The sequence below is a fragment of the Polyodon spathula genome, chromosome 1 (genome assembly GCF_017654505.1).
Source record: "Polyodon spathula isolate WHYD16114869_AA chromosome 1, ASM1765450v1, whole genome shotgun sequence".
NCBI lineage: Eukaryota > Metazoa > Chordata > Actinopteri > Acipenseriformes > Polyodontidae > Polyodon > Polyodon spathula.
The window spans coordinates 26,704,503-26,729,688 of NC_054534.1; the positions used below are offsets into that span (position 1 = coordinate 26,704,503).

The 25,186-nt window shown below is 37.6% G+C and overlaps 1 pseudogene; it reads left to right on the top strand.

The window, feature by feature from the left end:
- The first annotated feature begins 18,935 nt into the window (after positions 1–18,935).
- LOC121317827 overlaps positions 18,936–25,186 on the top strand; it is a 10,670-nt pseudogene continuing 4,419 nt past the window's right edge.

A 25,186-nucleotide genomic window follows, 5' to 3' on the forward strand; every position in this document is an offset into this window, starting at 1 on the left:
CCACAATGTTTTTATTATATTCAGTTGCTTGACTTGTGCTGGAATATACTATATTAGTGTATTACATTTCTTATTAAATGACACAGTACCTCTTGAAACGTGCAATGTTTTATTGAGTATCATAAACCTTTTGAAACCAATCAAATGAATATAGCGTCTCTGCTCATACACACATAGCCACCATATTAACCTACTGCATCTTAATGCAAAAGAGGTGTATTTCACACATACATCAGCAGTGAAGGTGTATCATTAACAATACAGGACCCTAGAATGAATATTTTCAGTTCAAAATAATCTTTGACATGCATAGGTGCTAGTGAATTCAGCTCATAATGTTCAGATTAAAGCTGCATGAACATAAGACATTGACTGGAACATGTTGAACATTATTTAACTGCTGCTCTGGCCAATTTCCATTGCAAAACTGCGGAAAGAGTCACCTGATGTGGTGACATGGAAGGTCCTTAAGGAGTGTAGCATGACCCCCTGCCCTGAAAATGGGAGGAGGCGTATCACAGCTATTCAGGAAGACTTGCCAAAGAACAAGAAAAAAAAGGACATTTGTTGCTGTGCAGTACCTACCTGCTTAATTTCCGTCCGGTCTTGAAAACATGCAGTGCAATGACCAATCAAACAATGACTCAAGGGGTAGAACAGAGCAATACATACCTACATCAGTTGATTTATAATCTTAACCTCACCGTGCTAAATAATATTTTTGTAATATGTTGGTCTGCTTCTACTAAACAGCTAAGGTGACAAATAAAAACGTACATGATTATGAGGCTACACGTAAATACAATATTTTGTATGTTATGTTATAAACAGTACTGCATGCAATATAAATACTGTGAAATGAGAGTTGAGTTTATACCTTACAGGGCAGATCATCCACTGTTTCCATCCATAGATCACTAAATTTGAATATTATTTCAGACATTCTGACATGAACAGTTTTATGTAGGAGTTTCTTAAAGGAATGGATCACAGACCAACCCACCCCCTGCCTTGAAGGCAACATTCAGCAAGAAGCTGCCAGCGTTTGCCTTCCCCTGCCTGCTGCCGTTCACTTGTTAGATGTTTTATTTTGGTTGTCCAGCATTAAGAGCTATGTACAGTACCTAAGTATTGCATATTGTATTCTTTGCTGACTGAGAATATTTCTGTTCCTCTTTCTCAGATTGTTGCCACCATCTGATCACTTGCATGTGCTTTTAGGTTTTGTAAAGAAACATAAAATAATCCCTTCAGTGTCTCAAAATGATTCTCTTTGTGGAGGAGAGGGGGATTCACCTTCAGACATGGAAGATAAGGGACTTTCATTTTACTTCATACAAACATAACAAGTAGAGTTAAGTGGTTGTCCTTTTCACTAATCAGTATAGAATCTCTCATACTGGGTCCTGTAAAATGTACTCTTATGTTGTTGTATTTTGTAGGTACTCCTATAACTTCATGTCAGTTTCTATTTGGTAATTCATTTTGCCACATCGTTAGGGTCTGTGAACCTTCTTTTTTTCATTTGCACCTCAGTGAATGTGGGCTGTTACACGACAGGTTGTTAATACGTTTTCATGTGTAACGGGCTGGTCTATCTCCGATTTTCATTGTAAACTCTGGTTGGAGTTGGTTTGGGTTTACTGTTTTTGGTTCACTTGTAATGGGTGGTTGGTGTAGACCAGTTTTGGGTTTGTCTCAGTCAAATGCACAGGAAGTATACCGGAGGCCTAGCTGAGCAAGATCTGTTTGTTGAACTTCCATTATCACCATGGTGACATAGTGGGAAGCTGGTTAATCACCTCAGGCAAATACTTTGCCCTTGCTCAGTAAGAAAGTACCGAGGCCTACAATACACCAAAGATCCCAGCAATAAGGTACGCAAGAGTACAGAGAAGTCATTGGAAACTCCCATTCAAAACTTGCCTGAGCAAACAGCATACAGCATTACTGTTTTCACTGACAGGACTGTCATTTAGATTGCTTCATATGTACAATCATGTCATATGAACCATGTGTGATGATGATACAGTAACGGAACAATGAAGATGTTTGAAAACTGTAAGTGTGCTGACCAGAGTGCTCAAATTAATCAGGTGAAAAACTTTCTTTGCTTCATACAACCATATATTCTAAACAACCAAAATACCTTTAACACAAGAAGAGTGATTATGCTTCTCCACAAGGATGACTTTTTATCACATCATCCAGCACAATGTTTAATTTGCATGACATCTTCATTAGAACTGTACGTGTGAGTGACACATCATGGGAGGTGCCTGAAACCAACCACCAGACAGGTAGAGCAGTGTTTAGACAAGGACAGCTGATTCCAAACTGAGTAATGCAGTTTCAATGCTGTGGTTAATGACTCAGCTAGTAACAAGTGTTTATGATGTAACAATTGCAGTATGTTGCTCTAGTGCCGGATTGCCGTCAATGAGCTGCTACGGTATTTGTAAGTAATCTCGTCAGACCTGATGACATTTCTGTGAAATACAGTACGTTAAATCCATGGAACGCTGGGAAGGTCAGGGAGATTCCCCACACAGCACTACTAGCATAACTTCCTGTTTTAGTAAAGTGTTTCCTTTATTTAGACTTAAATTGAAACCATTCAACAATGCAAGACATACAGTGGAATAATATCAAGTTAATGAAGTATACTCAGATACAGTCCAACAGTTCAAATAACATTTACACAATATGCAGTTTCTTAATATCTTGACAAGGTTGAACAACATCCTTGCGTACAGTTCTTTCCAAATACTACCCTGCAGCCCTATTCTCAATACTTTAAGGACTGTTTTAAAGGAAGGTTTTGTTAAGCATTTCTAATAACCATTTTGATTAATCAAATCAAGTTTGCTGCCCCTGAAAACAATGTTTCAGAGATATAGGAAGGGTAAGCATAGTTAGAGCTGAGAGATGGTTTATAAACATTGAAACAATCCCTTAATGAGTTGTGGACAGGCTTCGTGGTAACCTCTCCACAAAGAGGTTCCAGCTACAAGCTAGAACTTGTGCTGGTTCTGACCAAACAGGAACACATGTATAACTTCTGAAGTAAAAGTAAAGTAAAAAAGTAATCTCTAGAGAACTGTACTTAATAAGACCACAGTTCTCTTGATTTCACTGATAAGGTGGTGACCTCCCAAAGTAGCTTAATGAATGCAATGCTTGTAAAAGGTTTTAAACTGGTTGCCCAGGAGGCTAAAGTCCTCCATGAACCACCGTGTTAATTCCACATGTTGACCACCAATAAAGCAGAACTCTGCCCTGGAGGGGCTGTAATGTAATGGCTATATTTCCCTGAAACCAACAGACACTGATGTTCTTGAACCTGCATTACACTGTAATGAACTCACTGCACTCCCTGAACCACCATGTCATGCTGAGAACCAGCACAGGCTCGAGCTTGTAGATGGAACTTCCTTCAGGGACAATGCTTCTAATAACCAGTCACTGTCTGCAAACGTGAAGATTAGAGAAAATTAGTGAACAACTGTCCAAAAGTAACTGGGCAGAGACCACCAGATATTGTTAAAAAAAAAAAAACATATTGAAATGCATCCTTTAGCTCATTTCATAATCACTATAAACATGAGCATCTCATTTGATTGTTAGGAACCCCAAGACTATAGAATAAAGACTGCTGGACACTATTTACAAAATACATAAGACAAAAGGTCTGACAAAAATGTGATATGATTGACTGGTGCATTGGGTGCAACACCATTAATAAAGCACAGTAAAGGTTCAACATGGGGTCTTTGAGGGAACATGTAGTGGGAAAGAAAAGTGAAACCCAGTGAGTATGAAAAACATGGAGACACATACTGGTATTTCTTCTACTGAAAACACTACTGGAGCTTGTCCATCTCTCTGAAGCTGTCATTTGTTTTTCAGCAGTGGTTATGTACAAGTACACCTATGGCCATTCAGAAATGTCCTAGTACTTAGGGTAAAGTCTACTAATACTTCAATACTAGTATGCACAGAACAGTGTTTCTATGGGGTTCAGCAGCACCAGTGTTTAAGGAGCACAAACATGATATACTTAAGCAATTGTTTTAAGTAAAGGGCAATGACTAGGGTTGGCGTAGATTCTGAATTGACTTTTTCTCTGTTCTGCTTTGCCAAATTAAGTTCACGTGTGGCTAATTCAGCTCTTAGTAAAACCCCTGGAACAGCGCCAAACTGCTATCGGGAGTCTTCTTTCAAAGCTACAAAGTGAAACAACGCGTATACATTCTTAACATAACTTGCAGCATTGTTTGTTATTTTCAGTTTCTGATCAGCCAGATACTAGTTCACAGTACAAGTCAAGCTCTCCCTAAGCATCACACAGACACATACAAAAAACAGTGTACAGTATATCTGCATTTAAAATAAATTCAACACAATACAGACACGTGCTTTTTTCATATATATATACATACATTATATATATATACACACACACACACATACATACATATTATATATATATATATATATATATATATATATATATATATATATATATACACACACACACACACACACACACACACACACACACACACATATACGTACATACATACACACATAGTGCCCTCCGAATGTATTGGGACAGCAAGGTCTAACCTGTTATTTTTGCTTTACAGTCAATAAATTTGTATTTGTGATCATGCGATTAATATGAATAATAAGTACAATAATATGTTTTATTTTTGGGTAATTCCATGCATACATTTGCTCATATTAGAACAAAAACATACTTTGTTTTCAAACCACTTATTTCAAGTGACAAAAGCATTGGGACACATTTACTTTAAGTAACTTTCAGGGTGTAAAAGTCAGTATTTGGTTGCATATCCCTTTGAGGCAATAACTGCAACCCATTGAGCTCACCAAACTATGTGTAATCATTTGAGATGCTTTCCAAGCCTTTACTGCAGCCATTTTGAGTTCTTGTCAATTCTTGGGGTGTTCTGACTTCAACTTTTTCTTCAGCATGTAAAATGCATGCTCAATTGGATTCAAATCTAGAGATTGACTCGGCCAGTGTAAGATTTTCCACTTTTTTCTCCTGATGAACTCCTTGGTTGCATTGGCTGTATGTTTTGGGTCATTGTCATGCTGCATGGTGAAGCGCCGCCCAATAATCTTCTACCTAAGCAGACAAAATGTTTCTGTAAACTTCAGAATTCATTTCATTCATGTTGCCATCTTCAGTTACATCATCAATAAAGTCGAGAGAGCCATTTCCAGAGGTGGCCATGCATGTCCGGGCCATGACATTACCTCCACATTGCTACACAGATGAGGTGGTATTCTTTTGAGCATCTGTAATTCCTTTCTCTTTCTACACTTTAACCTTTCTATCACTTTGGTAAAGGTTTATCTTGGTCTCATCTGTCCATAAATCTTTGTTCCAAAACTCTCCTGGCTCATCTTTGTACTTCTGAGCAAATTCTAATCTGGCTTTTCTGTTCTTAGTGCTGATGAGAGGTTTACATCGTGCAGTATAGCCTTTGTACTTCTGCTGTCTCAGTCTTCTGCGAACTCTGGATTTTGGACCTTCACCCCTGCACTCTGGAGTTTGTTGGTGATTTCACCAACAGTTGTTTTAGGCTTTTCCTCGACAGCTCTGATTGTTCTGTTATCCAATGCAGATGTTCTTGGCCGACCTGGTCTTGGCTGTATGGTGACCACCCGTCCCTAATTGGACGGGACAGTCCTGAAATGTAAAGATCAAGTCCCGGTCACGGGCTTAATGCCTCCGGGACAGCATTTGTCCTAAATTCGTAGACACAGTGCAGTCTTACAGTTTAGCACCACAGTCAAACCATAGCATATCTGTTTATAGCACATCATAGCATTGCCCTGCCGCTTTATTTTGCAATGCCTTGCACTCGCTCGCCAGTTAAAACAATACAAAAATAAATATGTATATATCCAGGTGTGCTCCCAGAAACCTCTCATATGGTACGCACTGAACCATACCGACATCTCGTGTCATGCCGGTAACGACTGTGCATCAACATGCTGTAAAGTGTTTCAGCCGGAGTGCTGCATTTCTGTTCTTTCCTTTTTAAAAATGAATAAACACAGTGCACTGCCATCGAGACAGAACAGCAACTAGTGACAGCTAAATAGTCCATGACAGTAAAAGCTACAAATAAACCTATTTGAAATACAGACTTAAAGGAAAAAGTAGCTCACAAATATTTTATGCTGGTTCGATAAGTCAGTTTCCATCACAATAGGCAAGAAATATCTGAAACATTTTCTGGCAGCAGGCACTTGGCGGGCAGGTGTTTCCATATTCAAGACTGTACAAACTCCTGGTGTGTCACAAAGAAAGCTCTCAAAAGCTACGGCTCTGCGGACTTCTCTGCAGATGTACCTCTGACTTTCCTGAAGGAGTTAGGGGTGGTTAACACTGTGGAACGAATATGAATCCCCCCCAAACTATTTAAACACACTGCAGACTTCCCTACTCTGATTCGGAGAGTCCTGACTGCCCTACACATATTGACAATGCTACTGGCACCCACCCATTGAAAGGTGTTTCTAATTCGAATGATTTTCTCAGCCCCTGTACACAGCTTGAAAGCAAAGGGAAAAGGATGACTGTGTTTTCTGGATGGGAGCTGTGAACTTGGTAAAACACATGCAGTCCTGTGGGTTGGAGTAGAGTGCTTCACTTTTGGAACAGGACAAGCCTCTTGGAAACCTGAGAAACAAAGGGGCCTCAAGTTTACATTCCAGACTGATTCAAGACAGCTGCTGGTAAAACATGGAACAGGAGTAGCAAGATCTGCTTCCACATTAGGGTGTTCTCTTCTTGTTTTTGACTTACAGCCCACAATAAGGTTTCACACTGCTATATAATTCCTCAGGGTCCTATTTTGAAGCAGCTGAAAAAGCAATTTTTGGCATTACTCAGAGGGACAGTCATATATCTGCTTTTTATGCATTTTAATTCATTGCAAAAATTCCTCGCAGGAGAAATCACCAGAAGATTACAAATGACATCTTCAAACTCTGAAAGCAGTACAGAAATTAAAAAGGGAGGTTGCTTCTTTTCAACTCTGTGTTCTAACCTTAAATAATTTTAAAACATAGGTCACATTGATACTAATCCTCATGAATGTTAAAATGATTGTAAGGGGTTACATATTCAATTACTTTGGAAACATGCTGTGTCGGTTTCCCCACAGTCTTTAAATATGAAGAACCTGGGACTACTTGTTTATTTGGATTTATGAGCAATATTGAAAGTTTTGGAAAGTCTCTTGGGGTCTATTCAAGCGACCATCTATAAGAGCTCGGACACACAGTAGGATCAACTCAAGGCTGCATCCAATGCAATTCAGTGTTGTGGAGTATGTCCTAATGGGCCTGGAGATGCATATGAACACAGGAAGACCCCCACGAATCCACCACTGCTAGTTCCTTTCCCATGTAATCTTTCCTACAGGCAATAAGACTGAGCAAAAACAAATCCTGCAAGCTACAGCGCATACTTCAATATTACAAACATATCCACAGACCAACAGGATTGCTGGTTGAAGTTTCTAATTACATTACAATCCAGATGTTAAAAAGGAGCAAACAATGAAAAGAAAAAAAAGCTGTTCTCTACCCAGTTGAAAGAAAATAGAAAGTTCCAAATTATTACATATTTTTCATATATGTTAACAAAACACATGTACAGCTTAACCTTAAACATTATGAAACATGCTGTAACACTATACTGACAATGCAACGACTCTGTACTGAATGGAAGCAAAACAAGGTATGAGAAGACTAGAACCCCGGTAACATTTGCACATGTGGACCTACCATTGAATACACACTGTTAAACCACTGCAGTTCCACATGCTGAACCTGTGAGAACTGTTCCCGTCACTTCACATGACAAATGTTTAGAAGTGCAGTTGCATGACTTGCAGACTGTAGTTTTACTATATATCCTGAAGGGTCATGCATGTGCACAGCAGCACCAGAGAGGCCTCCCTGCATTCCAGTGTAGGTCACTAGAATTCTTATTTTTGTTCTGCAAAGCTCAAGATCACTGGAGTAAACACAGCAACTGTATGCAGAGTAATATGGAACGCATGGATTAATGGCTTCCATTTCCAACACTTTGTGAAGGGCGTTTGAATAGAAATGCATGACCCGAAATGGGAGCTGCCTCCTTGTTCCTGCCCTCACTTCAGACCTGGTCCCTAATGGTTCTCAAGCCTTGTTCCTGCCCTCACTTCAGATCTGTTCGCTAATGGTTCTCAAGCTGCGGAAGTATTTTGCACAGATAAAAACAAGGTACAGTAGCTGCAGCGGTATTGATAGTGCCGCCCGCCAGCTGCTCAACAGGGCTGTAACGAGACTTCTGTGCTAAGGGCCTCAGAAAGCTGGGGGGAAGGACTAATAGGAGCTATACATGTAAAACATTGCTTTGTTGATGTATAAAGCAAGCTTCAGGATTCAATCTGAAATATATATGGACTACTCCTGCTACATACAAAAACAAATCAGGTGACCACAGAATTAATCTGTTTTTGTCCAGAGTCCGGAGATGGACTATACCATATAACAGAACTGCAATAAGCACGATTGTTGTTGCATTTCAAACTAGTTTTTTTTTTTTTTTTTTTTTTTTTTAAAGTCACGAACGAGTTACTGTAACCAAAAATGAGTTAGTGTGCTATGCATCGCTCATGAAGTGCTTCTGATTTCACATTCTTTGGCCTGATTTTGAAGCAAGAACCATATTTATTCCCATTTTTTACATAATATCAAATAACATCAAAATTGCAACTGTTTTGCATTTGCTTAAACAACAGGGATCTAGTCTTTTATAAGTAACCATATATTCATTCCACATATTTCCATTTGTAATCCACATTTCAGATTACTGACAAAACACACTCATGCCTTGCATTTGAACAGATTCGAAATACTTTCAATCTTAATACTATAAAAATAAACAAAAAAAACTAAACTAAGTGTGCATAGAGTATATTTGCATGTGTGGACTTTCTCCCTTGATGTGATAAATATATATTTATATTCTAATGTCTATGCATTATATTTGTTCATTATAGTGTGTTATTCTTGCTATTACAATGAGTACACTGTCTGGGTTTGGAATCAGTAATCTCTAATAACTCTTCAAATCCCAGATGGGTGGGCATTTTATTTTTTTAGTTATTATATGGAAGAGGAATTTTAGAGAGATAACGTGAATTAAGAATCATGTTTCTTTTTGTACTGTCGGCAACACACAGCTGGGCATCAGAAGGTATGGAGAACCACCAAGGACAATTGCAAATATCATAAAAAGGCAAGGGTAAAATAATAATAATAATATAATAATAATAATAATAATAATAATAATAATAATAATAATAAAAAAAAAAATTATGAATAACGTCTTGTTTAAAATTCAACTTTATCTGAGAAAGGGCTCAGTTTTAGATTAATCAAGCTTCTTTACTGCCATGTAACTCGATTCTCCTCAAGTAACAGCGTAAAACTCAAAGCTGACCTACATGCCCATGACAGTAATGATAGAACAGCGAATGCATCTGTAGTGTCTCTCACCAGAGACAGCACCACCACAAAGTGAAGTGTAAACAAATCTGAGCAAATGGTTGGACCAGATCATTGGTGGACTGTGTTTAAAGCATCATTTTGAACCGCTAAGCACTCTGTCTGTCTAGATCGTATTACTGCAAACTACCGAGCCTGCCAGCATAACTTGGCAGTGTGCGACTCTTTGTTTTAGTCCCAATACAACACAGACTTCCAGCAGACAAGACTTAGGACTCATATCACACCGTTTTTCAGTCTGGAACCGATTTCTATCATTGACTATCACAACTAGTGCACCAGTGCAATATAATTTAATAATGCCTTTATTTAGGGCAAACTGTAAATACAGTCACATTTTGTTGACTTGAACACAGTAAATTGCATACCCTTTTTTTTTTTTTTTTTTTTTTTTTTTTTTTTTTAACCAAAACTGTTGAAAGTGCATATATTCTGTTGTTCAAGAATCATTTCATGAAACGGATATCAAAACCCAGCTCCATAAAATGACTACAATAACAGCACATGCATACTGCTACTGTAGCACACAGACAAGCCAGATGACCACCTCATCTTTGAATAAAGGTTTCAATACCTAATCCACGAAACACTATCATTTACAGGGAGTACCAATTTGACTTAATTGATTCATGATATTCATGATACAGTCAAGATTAATGTCCAATATATGCCCTGGAGTCAGTCTTTCTTTATCTCATTTCACATGCAAGTTTGGATTATGTTTATAATGTTATAATAAATTATGTATATAAAATGCTTTTCACTGTTCTGTACATGGTCACAGAGTGCAGGGTAGACGGAATAGAAAAGCAAGCTGAACAAGAGCGAGGTCTAAAGCAATGTTGTGTGGCTGTCATTAAAATAGAGGTACTGCACCTCCTACTGTAGCCCTACATGCCAGGAGGGGGAGTTCCTTTTGGAGTTGCCTGTGACATTGACATTACCTTCCATGCATGTTTGAAAATCATTCAGAAAAAAAAAAAAAAAAAAAAAACACACACACACACGTTTTTGTTTTCATTTTAAGACACAACATATTTTGACTGGTACTACTTTAAGTTAACGGAAAGCATTCATATTCTATAGGGTCAAAGCACGTTACTGTCTGAAAGCATGCCAGTCATAAAGGGAAACAACTGATTCAGTATTAACAGCAATGAAGCCAGTGAGGGGGTGGGGCAATTTCACTGTCCAAATGAAATGACTTAGCAAGTGCAAGACAGTCTAAACGCATGGCTTGTAAACAGAGATTTCTTGAACCTCGTGTAGTACACATGGATTAATTAGGCGCTATAATCGAAAGCAACAGCACCTTTACATCTACAGAACTGTCTTTGAAATATCTCTATGTTGCAAACTGAAGTATAAAATAAAGTATAATCAAACAATCTTCAACAGAAGAAAGGTGGTACCAGTAACAGTACTGTTAGTGCCGATATGAAAATGTATTTTAAGCTGTTGGTTAGCAGTCCTTTACCAACCAGGGTTCAAAATTAACCACAGCCCGGTGGCCCAGGGCCGGTAGAGAGAGCAGTTTGGCCGGTAGTTATGAAGCACCACAGGCTCGACTGGGCCTGTTACATTTAACTAGTATAATATATATAGTGTATACGGCTTCCGTTTTATGAATCCAGGAAAATGAGCTAGTGTGTCAAAAAGCTGAAAATTAATTTACAAACCATTTTTTAAAAACATAACGAACTCACCCTAACTTTCCCGCTGTGCATCATATTTGTTGTACTAGCCATCAAGTACTGACATCAGATGAATCGAAGTCAAGTTACTTTGTTTATTCAAAAACCTGTAAATAATTCAAAACAAGGATACTTGGTTATACTTGTAATGGTCAGTGCAAATGTTGCCTACTCCATCCACTCACAGAAAGACAACAGTAGATGTTTTACACTGAACTGCAGTCCAGAGTTAAAAAATAACTCCTTTCCAACTCCAAGTATCTTGCCTTTTCTTATAGTCACTGTGCTGTTGTACTTAACATTTAGTATGTCTTTATATTCATCATAACGTTAAATTACCTTTCTAATTTCAATGTTACCCAAGTTTAAATTACCGTACTTATTTTAGCCCTTGCTATATACATGTGAAATGGCTGAAGTAACATATATTGAAAGGCTTCGTTTAGCCACTTTCTTTTGAGACGTGGGCTCTCTTTGGTCAGAAACTCACTTATTGACTCACTTATCCAATCACACCGAAGTAGCCTTTGCAGCTAAAATGTGTAATTGAAAGCTTTGCCACATTCCTTGGATTTTTTAATCCATTTCCAAGAATTTTCTGTACTGGCCCCCACCCCCCATCCCCACAAACAGCACTGTCCATTCCTTTATAGAAATCTGACATCATAAACAGCTATAGAACAAAGTGATCTCACATCTCAGACATAAGATACACAATCTAACTTTGGATAAACAAAAAAGATACAGTTTGTATGAACACTGTTCCTTCCTTCCTTTTTTTTTTAAATGTTCAGTTTAAGATTAGAATTGAGTACGAACATTATAAAATGTGTTGAAACCAGAAAGGCAGCATATTGTGCCTACCTGAAACAAATGCACGATTCCCTGCTAATCTGGAGTTTCTGGACGATCGCATGTTGCTGAGGAGGTTATCATGTGCACTACACAGTACATCTTCTCCTCTGACCCAATACGCCATATACTGTAACAAAAAGATAAATACTCTCAAGCAAGCCTTATCGGCTGGCAGCTTATTTAAAAATTATAAGGACATGCTATCAACTAACTATATCAATACTCTACAATGTCAGCTGACATTTCAACTAGTGTATACAAACATTACTCAGCACATTGTATGTAAAATAACACACACAGTATGCAACATGTAATTGTATTTTGTATTATTCGGCAAAACATTTGTTTTCATTAATCCAGGGATATCTGTCAAGGCCTATTGTGACTTGCCTGAGATATGTGGAAAATGTGTGCAATTCCCTTTAAACACCAAGAGGTCAGTATCCTAGCAACCTAAGAGACAGGTGATCAGCAGGGCCTGGCAGTGACTTCTTGTTTACCAAGCCTTCACTCCCAGCCCTGCTCTTTGACAGCTGTAGGAGTGACTCTCAAACCGGGCTTGCTATATACACTCAATGTAATGAAATGTGTCCAAGCAGGCTGCTTCATTATTTGATGACAGCAATATCACACAACCTTTTATAATAAAAGGACTGTATTGTGAAAAAATATATTATATACAACCAAATACAAACTATCTTATCCAACCTTATGCAAAGTTGAGGAATTGATTAGCAAACCACTGTACCTGATAAATACATAAGGAAAAGCTGTAATTCTGACAAAAATCCTACTATAAGAACATAAGAAAGTTTACAAACGAGAGGAGGCCATTCGGCCCATCTTGCTCGTTTGGTTGTTAGTAGCTTATTGATCCCAAAATCTCATCAAGCAGCTTCTTGAAGGATCCCAGGGTGTCAGCTTCAACAACATTACTGGGGAGTTGATTCCAGACCCTCACAATTCTCTGTGTAAAAAAGTGTCTCCTATTTTCTGTTCTGAATGCCCCTTTTTCTAAACTCCATTTGTGACCCGTCTATGTGCTCTATGTGCTCTCGATGTTAAAACAGAAGAACACTCCAGCTTGGCCACCTTGCCTCTCAATTGCAAGGTGTGTAAATCAAATCTGTGATTGACACTGCTCTGTGACCAAGCACTTAAACTGAATTAGTCCACATCTGACCTGTAGGAAATAATCTGATACAGGCAACGTTTATTAATGTGGAAACAATTTAAAAAAAATCCCTATTCATACAGTCGATTGTATTGTTTTGTGTGAAAATAAAAATACTGTAGTGCTTTATAAGACCCCAGCATAGCAGGAAAAAAATATTTGCATTGCGTATTTTATGTAAATTATTTAAAGATAATAAGCGCAGCACGCACAATTACTACTTGACACTTGGCCTTATTAGAGTGCCTTCTCGCGACATTATGTATGTGTCTCTCAGACTCTCTCTCTATATATATATATATATAATATTAAATTACTTTGAGGGCCGTTGCACTAGACTGTCGTTAAAGACACAGACAAGAACAGCTTTGTGAACATCAAACTGTTTTTATTCATTCTGTGAATATTTTTATTTATACAGGAAATTAACCCTTTGAGGGCAAGGCCTCTTTTACAAGGAGGTCCTGTCATACACAGACAAAAACAACACAAAACTGTGAGTTTCAAGCAAATCCCTAATACTGTCTCTATATAACCAACAAACGAGAGGTTATCAAGTTCCATTCTTAAACCATGTGAAACAGTGTTCCAGGTTTTTGGGTTAGCCTGGATGTCCAGATTTTAAATAGAATACAGTACAGGAGCTATAATTCTCACTTTTGTAATTAACTTGTCAACAATGACATATAATATATCATGAACTACTTAAGCTGTAGAAATCAGAAATTAACCTATATCTTTTCACAGGGAGATAAACTACTATATCACTGCTGCTAAGGAATTTTTTGCAGCGTGGCTGGGCAAGCATAAATAACATTACAGCCATTTCAAAAAAGTGTCCTGCAGCAGAGCATTTGGAGTATACAAGATAATGTATTTTTAAAATCCACTGGAATTCAGTGGAACAGTAGGGATCAATGTTAACAGTAGTTTTTCAGTAGCACGTGCAATTATCAGTTCTTGTGAATACACTTCCCTTTATCAGGTAAACCTCTCTTTAAAGAAAAGCATTATTTAGATGACTGCAAATCAATTCGCAATACAATACAGAGTTGTTATAAGTCATTGTCAGTGAACCTGGTCCCAATAAAACAGGTCTTTTTGTGATTTGTTTTAATTTGCTTAGTAGACATTGAACTGTATGTCTAGTGTCTTCAGACAAAGGCACAGCATTCCAAAGCACTTAAAACAATAAAAGGTTGCAAATTATTAGAGAATGACATCCAATGTGTGCTAAACTTTACTCATGTATTTTCTCCATATTACAGCACCAGCTTTTTTCCACCAAAATAAACAATATACATTCCACAATTTGCACTGCACCAATTCATAAATCACATTTGCTGGAGAGCCAGCAAAAAACAAGAAGTTCTTGACCACTGGTGCTTTAAATTCACATTGCAAATAATTTTAGTCAGATGGCGCCCTCTGCTGTTTTGTTTTTTTATGACAGGTGTAAATAAAAAGAATTGCGTTACTACATCTTCATGTCAACACAAACCAAAACTTTAGTCTCCAGATGTCTGTGGGGTGTTGTACTGTACTGCACCACCCAGACTTTATAAAATCCACACTCCAGGTTCTCAGGTGTACTGTATGATAAAGCAGTATAAATCAGCAAGAGTTTTGTTGGAACAATAACAACAGAAAGCAGGGTCAGGTCAGTCCTCTTCAGTTGTTATCTGCTTTTATGACGGAGGTTTAGAAGGACCCTGAAATACAGCAGCACAGCACTGTACCATATGGGGAGATAATGCTGGTGTAAGGAAAAAGAATATATATATATATATAGCTCCCCGTCAACTCCCGTTCTTTCAATCAAATATTGTGCCTACAAATCGAACAATCTGTCAGAAAACCTGTCCATAATCCAAAATCACTAACTGCTAAATAATTTATCATAGAAAAATAAGAAACAATATTTTTTTCTCCGGTGGATGAAAATGTAATACATGGGTTCAATTTGTGCTTAACTGGATGAGTCTACTTTCTAAAACGATTTACTATTATAATTATAAAACATAAGCTGGTGCAGCATACAGTACCTTGACCGGCAGTCATACCAGTTAACTGTGTGAAGTCATTTCAGTATTTTCAAAGCCAAAAGAATAAGCCTTGTGTCTTTAAAGAGCTTTTAAATGATTCAGTATGAAAAAGCAAACAACTGGTATACTGGTATCACCGGACAAACTTTTAATCTTGCAAAATGCAAAAATGACCTGCACTTACGCACATTTACTTAAGAATATAACTTTCGTCCTTAAATAAAAAAAACAACTTTGAGCAGTGAGTTTAAGTACCTTATGCAAGACATTCCCAAGCTTTCTTGGCTCAAGGCATCCTGACTGAGGACCCCCACCTAATGAATCCTAAGCAATTTGATTCACCTTGCAATCGCTCTCCTTTGTTATATAATGACACTTCTGGCAAAGACAATGTGTGACAGAGCTGACGTCAAGACGGCGAGTGTTGCATGTGAAATAATCCTAATCATCTAACAGCAGCGCTCATTAAATTGATCCGCCCGCCTCAGAAATATAGCTTTTTCAGAGTTGTTCTGTATGTTCTAGGGCTATTATCCAACAACAGTATAAAAGATTGAAAACCTTACCATACCTTACTGAAACACTAAATCAACATGGTGGTCTCCCAGTGCAGCAGACCTTTCTGTCACACATGTATAAAGCCCCCTGTATCACGTAGCTGTTGCACCAGGTCCTTCACAATCAAAATCTTTGCAAGGAGCCCATCAGTCCTTCTTGAACCTTCTTGAACATTCCTCAGATAGGCTCTGATCCTGTAAATATGTTTCCATCAGAAATGTGAGCAGCTCCTGGGTGATCTTCCGAGATCTTTGGATTCCCATACCACCTTCAGTTCATTCTTCAGTTTCACATCCTCAAAAACAGGGACTGTGCTCAGCAGGGCCTGAAACTCTGAGGCGCGGAAGAGGAGATGGAAATGGAACGATTTGTAATCCATAAACACCATGAAGGCAAGATTTTTATAATCCGCAAAGCGACTGACCAACTTCTAAAACAGTCATCAAAAAGACCACTACTTTCACCCTTAATGTCCCCATTTTTTGAGAGGTCATTTTTCAAGTCTCCACACCATTTGCGTTTGTTTCTCATAGGTTCTGGTGGCTCACATAACTCCAGGGCTTGGTTGTAGATATATCCAAAGCACTCTTCCGTGCGAAGCCTTCGAAGAGCCTCTATTGTGTCCTCAATGAGATTTGCAGATACAAATCCACTGAATCCGCTTGGAGAGCTCGCAGAGCACACGGGCCAGTCGACGAATCTCTTTGTATGCGCAGAGAAAGAAAACAAACTCAAAATCATCCGGAAACGAAAGTCGTTCAGCCACTTAGCCAGAATTCTGTTGCAAAAAAACAGTTAACAACTTAATTGTTCTTAAAGATTGTCTGAACTACTATCTCTTTAAAGCATTACATGTTTTCTTCTGAAGACACTGTACTGTGATGGTTCGATTTTGTATTACAGGCTGACAAAACCTGTGTCAGCAAGTTTCTGAGAAAACTGAGACTAGTCCACAAAAGAAAAGCCTGACCTGAGAAATGTTTTCTCCTTGTATTAAAACATGATAACAAAAAAAAAAACACAAAACACTGCGCGGTAGGGAAATATGCCTGATTACTACTTTTAACTGATCAGACAGAGCACAAGCACAAAGATAGGCCTGTATTTCTGACGTGAGCACGAATATTTGGCCAGGGTCTGACAAATGACTGGGCTTTCAGAACTCCTGGGGTCTGAAGCATCAAGAAAACGTTCTTCATTGCTTCATTCTTTTGCTGACAAAACGTAAAATCAACCCGATGTCCTCTTTAGTAGAAACATCTGTTACATCGTCTACCTGAATGGAGACGAACTGCTGCTAGATGATTTCACGCTCAACAAAATCTAAGTCTGATGGAGTTGATCAGGCCTAAATTTATATTTCTTCATCATATCCAAAAATTCATCCCAGTATCCCTTTGCGAAGTGACTCCCAAAATCACCGCCTTGCTCTCCCAAAAGGACAGCAATATCATTCATACGTTGAATGTCACGATGTTGTGAAACCTTCTCATTATGCTGGTTAACGCTGTCCCCGTTTGAGCACAACTTGCATAACCAAAAGTTTAACAACGCATGTCAAATGTGCTCTGGACAACTCGTGCTTTGTAACAGCCTTTACCCAAGTTTTTATTAATTTACAATATTATTGTTTCCAGCATCGCCTTCTACACAGCAGGCACGACCGCTTCTGTGTTATTTAGTAAACCAATCAGAAGAAAACGTTCAGTCGACTTTTCTTTCCCATACTGTTGGACAATCCTTACCTGTCTGGTGTCTGTCTGCCGAGTCTTTTTATCTAGCGCTGACATTTTGGGTCCAGTCTACAAAAGGGATTTTTCTGTAAAAAGTCTACGGAGGTTATCTGCGTATTACCATCCATGGAGAAGGTTTATGTCACCAAACCACCTGTGTTATAATTAAACACAGTTATAAATTAAAATGAGTTTAACAACACACTAAGCCACGCACGTGTTCCCGCTTACACACATACAAATAAGCCCTACCAAGAAACAATGGCTGCACATTCTTAGGTTCCATTAATGGGTTCCTTATTATTACTGTGCTCCTTTTATTAAATATTTATTGTTCTATTGTAATTTAAAAATAAATAAAATTATCACATTCTGTTTTTCCTGTAATAATATTAATAATATATACAAACAAGTGTGTGTGTGTGTGTGTTTTTTTTTTTTTTTCAACGTTACATTATTCGGCTCCGTGTGTTACATTAAGATGTTCCGATGCAACAACCCTACACGGGTGACGTGTTAAAGAACTTCCTCTCTGGAAAGACATTTCCTGTGCCATTTAAAAGTGAAGAAGGTAAATGTTCTGAAAACAGGTAGGATGTTTTCTTCACTGTTAATGACACAATGCATATACGTGTGATATTAAGTTAAGTGATTGGAACGCGGGGAAAGGGGGTAACAGGAATTTGAAATACAAGAATAACAACTGTATATTTAAAGTAGGCTGAAAATGATACCTTGTCTATTTACTTATTATAGGTGTATGTTTATCACTACAACTTAACAGATAGGGCAAGTTTGTTTGTCGCTTATATTATAGTTGCCCAAGTTAAAAAAACAAACAAACGTATATCCCTTTTTTAACAATAAAAATAGGAAAATACCATTCGAAGATAGAATGTTAGATGTTATCATTGCCAGCAGATGGCAGTAAATATACCTTTTTTTTTTCTAAAAAGCATTGTAAAACGGAAGTAAGACAAATAGCAATACACGGCAGCCAAAGAATATAAACCAGCACTCAATTATCAATTATGTTTCTAATTGATTGGGCACAGGTAATTAACAGTATCAGATGATCAAGAGAATTGATAAACATTCTACCTTTCTTTGAATGACGTCTTCCTGTGTCAGGAGCCGTTATTGAGATATAACTGTAAAACAAATGGGGGGAAGGGGGGAAAAATTGTGTTTTTTAAATGTATTTATATGTCCTCATGTCTATGATTTTTCCCTAAAGGATTCAGTTAGCTATGTTAAAAGGAGAAGCACTATGAACGTGCCCAAATCTAGAGTGCTACTACTGGCCCGGCTCTCTTGTGTGTGGCTTCGCTCTAGCTCCAGCCTCTCCTGTGTTCCTGGTCATCGTGAATGGGAAAGCAGCCGGGATCTCAATTCAGCACCAAAATCAGTACAGCCCTACCTCAGGCTTATGAGGTTCGATAAACCCATTGGTATGTTCTCCTGTGTCAAGAAGTCATTACGGTTTAGAAAAAGGAGATGGTTACATAAAGTTTAAAACAGCTGCTTTTACATTTCTGTGTTGTTTTTAGTTTTCTAAGAGGTATGCAACTCCTCAAGTACCGTCAACACTTGCCTTGTTTTCCTGCCACATTAGACAGCGCTTACAGACAGCCTATAGAAATTTCAACACTGTGTGGAGAGAGAGTGTGTGTTGTAGAGTCTATGCGCATCAATATAATCATTAAAAAGAACTGGATGGTATTAAATCATTAGGGACCTGGTTGGAATGAAAAGCCAGTGCTCCACAGGGGTGGCAATAAGGTTCCCATTGCAAGACAGTCTCATTATTTAGGTTGATTGAATAGGGTACTAGAGACATCTGATATTTAGTTAATATGGTAATGCACACTGGCTCAAACTCTCAAGCACTAGTGAGATCATTATCTCATACTGTTGATGGAAAATTGCTACCTTTTGCAGAACGATTGCCACTCTCTTTAAAATCACGGCACAAGCAAAAATATTTGGTAAAAGATCACTAAATATAAAGCAAATAAATAACTGGAACCTGTGGGTAGGATGATCAGTACACCAGAGAGCCTACTAGTAGTGTCAGGGTTCAGAAGTATAAAAAGGTACCCTTCCTTTAATAGTGTGTTCCCTATCCAGCTTCCTTGTGCACAAGTAAGCACCACAACACCACTGGTAAGCCCTCATGTTTACTGTGAAAACAATTACTTTATTCTTTGTTGATCAATCACTAATTGGATAGAGGTGAAATTAAAAAAAAAATACTTTCAATCAAACATTAATATCCTGGACTTCATGTCCAGACCCTCAATAATTTTTCAGGAATACTTGTCATAATTATATTTACTAGGAATCAATTTCTAAAACTGTAGATAGAGAGACACTTGAGTCACTCAATGTCTCCTTCTCGCTTACACATCCCTTTAGATTTATGTTGCAGGCACATGACTGCTGTTTTTGCCCTGCATGTGGAGTATTGGCCTGGCCGCAGAGCCAGACTGCCTCCCTGATCTCTACATGCTGACGCTGTTTGGAACAGGAGCGGTTCTAATGAGGGGGGCTGGCTGTACCATTAATGACATATGGGACAAAGACTTTGATAAAAAGATGCACCTCTCCTTTAACTAGTTGCATTTGTATGACGTTTCCGTGTTGTGTAACACACCTCTAAATAATACAGTGCTGTAATTTACATTCCCAGGCTGTTCTGTTGACTTTCCTTTGAGGCTAGCTAGCAGGAAAGAAAGATCTGTTCAGTTTTGTTTAACACAAGCATGATGAAGTATGTAAACATTTTAATATGTTTCATCTATTTGCATTGGCGATGGCTTACGTACAATGTAGTCCTTTTTTAAGTTTGCCTTTGCTCATCCACAACTTCAAACTCTCTCTGAGGTAAAACTATAGAAAACTGATTTGCAGTAAGTAAAAAAAAAAAAAAATCTCAAAAACAAATCACTGTGATAACACTGATGAAGGCTGTTTGTCTTGGTCTTATTATCCCCGGAAAGCAATCACAATGAAGATAAGACTTGGTAAGGAAAATTAAAATTAGAGCACAGTTTCTCTGTTATTTATAAATAATTAATAATTATTAATTTAATACTCTGTCATTTTCTATTTATTTTACCACAGCATACTTATTGATTACATTAATGTGATTATATTGGCAGGTGACAGAACAGGTCAAGGGTCAGTTTATGTGTTCTGTACATTTGTAGGGGGTTGGTCAGATTATATAGGTTTCATAGTAACTTGAACCTCCCTTTGAAATTTCTTGGGAAAATTGTTATTTTGTCAACATCAGTCCGAGCCCAAGATTCATTACGTGAAAGGGAGACTACAAAATATACAACAAAAATCAGTTTGAGGTGTTTTTTGTTTTCCTTTGTATTTTAACTAACTTCTGGCATAACATATTTAGTTCATCCCATTAATTATTTTGTAAAATGCGTCAACGTATTGAAATATACTGTAGCCTTGCATATATACAAGTCATTTCTGATCAAGTGGACCAGGGAGAGTTGCTCGAACCATGTCAAGGCCATCAAAAAGGGATTTTTGCACATGTTTTCAGCATTTGGTGCCTGGTTTACACAGCTCTTATTTTTCATGTGCACAACACCTCTTCATTGCATCTGGTTTGTTTATGATCATCCACAAATATGGTAAATGCCTCTACAGAATTAGTTCCCTTTGATCTGAAACAACCAATCTAGATTTATTTCAGAACGTCGTTTACTCTTCAGTATATTATTGAAAATGTAGCTGTCACCCAGATGACCTGAGGTGACGTCAGACCAGGAAGTAGACAGACAGTACTGCAAGTGAAGCGCTAATGCTCTTATTTATTTAACAAAGTAAATCCTTGAACAAAACACTTTAAAACAAAAGCACGTTGGCCAGAACAAACAGACAACAACACAAACAAGTAACATGCTGGTTTAAAGCCAGCAGGAGTAGCAATTGTTGCCTTTGTATATTTTCAGTTTTTACTGTCTCACGCTCTCTGATGAGCGGCTCACCCGCTCTTTTATGCAGCTGCGCTCGGGAGCGATTGCTTGTTAATCATTCAATCGGGCCCAGGCACATTCTGCTTGTGAAGTGATTTGGCAGAAAAGGCAGTCAATCCTTCCCTGCAGACCTAAAACGCCTGTGCACAAGAACCGTGCATTTAGAATAATAACAACATAACATACAACACAAACTACCCCACCACAGTACTATAGAATATAAATGAGGACATTTAAAATAAAGTACTGTTATACAAAGCAATATGTGTCAGTTCATATCTAGTGTAATAAATTGTGGGTGTATGCTGTATCTGGTAATTTTATTGCTTCTTGACTACAAAGTATATCTGAAGTCACTACCTTAGACAGACCTGGCACAACGTGTACAGTGTGTCCTGCGAAAAAATCTGTGCGTCAGCTACATCCGTTTCAGATGATTTCTCGAAAATAGCAACTGCTTATCGGTATTTGGGATAAGCAGCTGGGAAACCATCTGAAGGCGAGGTAATCCTAGATAAGTGCTTGGAAAAGATTAACATGGATTCTATTATTAGAGAGTGGGTTTCGTTCTCCCACTATCAAACTATTGCATATAAAGTTTCAAATCATACAAGCAGTCCATAAAAGAAAACATTTAAAGCCTGTATGGACTGGAAAATGCACAAATACTAAATCGGATTCCTTTGATAATTGATCCGACCCAACAGCATGTCATTGTACTGAATCTATGTTGAATTCTACAAGTATCTAAAACTTCCATTTACTGCATCATCCCAGAATAAAGATTTTGTACCCTAATTGCATTGAAATCCACCCTATTTTTCCAGAAATAAAGGGTTTTTTCAGTGAGTCACTGAAGATTTCAGGAAATTGACTAAGACAGTAGGTAGAGCATGTAAAACAAACACAATGCTGTGTATTTAGGATTGGTTTTAAAACACAGGTTTACTTTTACACAGATTGATACATAACATTATGTACCAAAATGACTTTCAAAATACTGTGCATATATCCACCATAATGACAAATTCAATTATCTTTAAACCACTTGGGTCACACAGTTTGGAAGTGCAACAAATATATGTATATATATTTTTTTACCCCAACTGTGAGATTGTGTTTCTGTTACAGTATCGCCCTTGGGGCTGCTTCACTGTCTCTAGTGGTAACCTATCCTTTAATGAAGAGAATTACATACTGGCCACAGTTGGTTTTAGGTAAGCCTGTGCACATTGCCTTACAATCAAGCTGCGTGATTACTGCCTCATCATTTAGAACGTTTGTTCAAATCGGGGTCTCTGATTTTAGGGTATGATCATATACTGTCCATTTTTAACCCCCTCCTACTCAAATTAAATAAAAACATACAAATCAGTTTGGCAGCTGTTTCAATAATTGTTGGTGTTGGTGATTATTTGTAAAAAATCTTGTATGGAGTATGATCAAGCTGTCAATATTGTTGCAAGCGCAGCTGTTCTCACTGACAGCTAAATCCAATTCTGATCTCTCTACAGCTTCATTTCCCAACTTAAACTTTTGCCTTGCTGTGTTTCTTCTGTGTTTCCCAAGCTCAAGTCTAATTTGTGTATGCTCAGTGGAAATTAACCCCTTTGCAGTATTCAGCACTAAACCATGTGTTGTTTTTTCTTTTGCCTGTAGGTCTTACTTTTAACTGGGGAGCCCTCCTGGATGGTCTGCTGTTAAGTTGTCCTGTGATTGGTCAGCTTGCCTTCCTCTCTATTTTTCCGGTGTTATGTGGACTTTGGTATACGACACCATATATGCTCATCAGGTGAGAGAACAGGCCTGTCATAAGGAACAAGTGCCAAAACATGTCCAGAGAAGACTTAATAAGAACGCTTCCCTTGTTCCTGTGGTAATGCTTTGATCTCCGTAGCCTTAAATTAGGCAGGGAATTCATCTGAGCATTTTCATCACTGTTTCGATTTACCATAGAAATCATTGTTTCTGCCCTCTGGACTACAGAGGATAAGCCATTCTATTAAATCACGCTGGTATTCGTACCGGTCTGCTGTTTTACTGATGATACGATGAGTATTTCAATCTCTACCAACCAAGCCTGTTTGTGGTTTATTTTTTTATTTTCAGGTCAAGCCTAGTACTTAAACATTGTTCAAAGGTGAAGTTTTCTCAAAGCTAGGTTTTCAGCAGGCTGTCTTCGCCCCAGCCCAGGCAACGCTAATTAATTCCACTTGCAGGAATGGCCTTCAGACTCGAGCTAGTCGTTTGTTGTTCTCTTATATTGTTTTAAAATAAACTTCTCCCGACTGGTTTCCTAAAGTGTTTTACAGATCACTCAGTTTCTAAAAATATCTACAACATGAATGATTCTTTCCTCGTTCCAACTAGTGTTATCTGTAACCATAGTTCCGTGTGATCACTACAGTTCAGACAACAATATATATTGTCCAGAAGCGTTTGTTGGTAGCTAACAACAATCCTTGCAGGTAGGATTGTTAACTACTGTATGTTTATTAACCTGCATGCTATAAACATGTTAAACACGAAATGGCTGAAGTGTTTACACGTTTATGTACTGGGTTTTTAATTGTTCACCTCTCCAAGTTAATCAGTGCTGGTATAAGCTGTAAGAAGCTAAGCAGCTGCTTTTTTTAGAGTGAAAAAGGATAATAATCTTGATTTATTGAAAACATGTATTGCTTTATTAAGTCTATGGTAGTTGTTTAAAAGGTGTGGGGCTTGGCTGCCTTATGGATCTCCTGCAACTATAGGAAATAATAACCTAAAACATAATCTTGACAGGTATAAATGGCCATTAGCAAAATAAATAAACAGGTCATTGTTATTTAAACCATGTTCACTATATTTAAGATTAAAGTAATGAGTTCAAATACGTTAAGTCATCTTTGTTGTGGGTAGATTTTTTAATAATTCTCTTATTCTATGTAATTTATTTATTTTTAAATTGTACATTCAGTGACAAACATTGCGTCTAATTTCTTCTTGGGTGAAAACAGCGGACTCGCCTTCAGCTCTCTCACTGTTTTCCCTCACGAAACATGATCAGCTGACAGACAAAACCTAGTAAACTCTTAAATCACATTGCTTTGAGTTAAAAGAATATACTATTGTAATTCTAACATAAAAAATGAAATACTTTTATAAGAAAAAACATTTTGAAATATCTAAGGCCCTATTATTACATTTTGTGCTTTTGAAAATCATTGTTAGATGCCCATCTAAGCGTGTGTTTGCGTATCTTAATAGGGTTGTATAAGGTAAGGTGTCACACCCTGGATTTCATTTTTATAGCCTATAATTCTATAGCACTAAAGGGCAGTTAATATTAGAGTACATTTTGTTTAGGTAGATCAAAGCTAGCGGAATACTTATTATTGACTTTAAAAAAGTAGGTGTTAACAAACCATTTCTTAAAACAGTCCTTAAAGTAGGGAGTGTTTTATTAGTTTATTCTTAAGATTAAAATAATTAATATTTTTTCTTAAGATTAATTTTATTTAATTAAAATAAATTA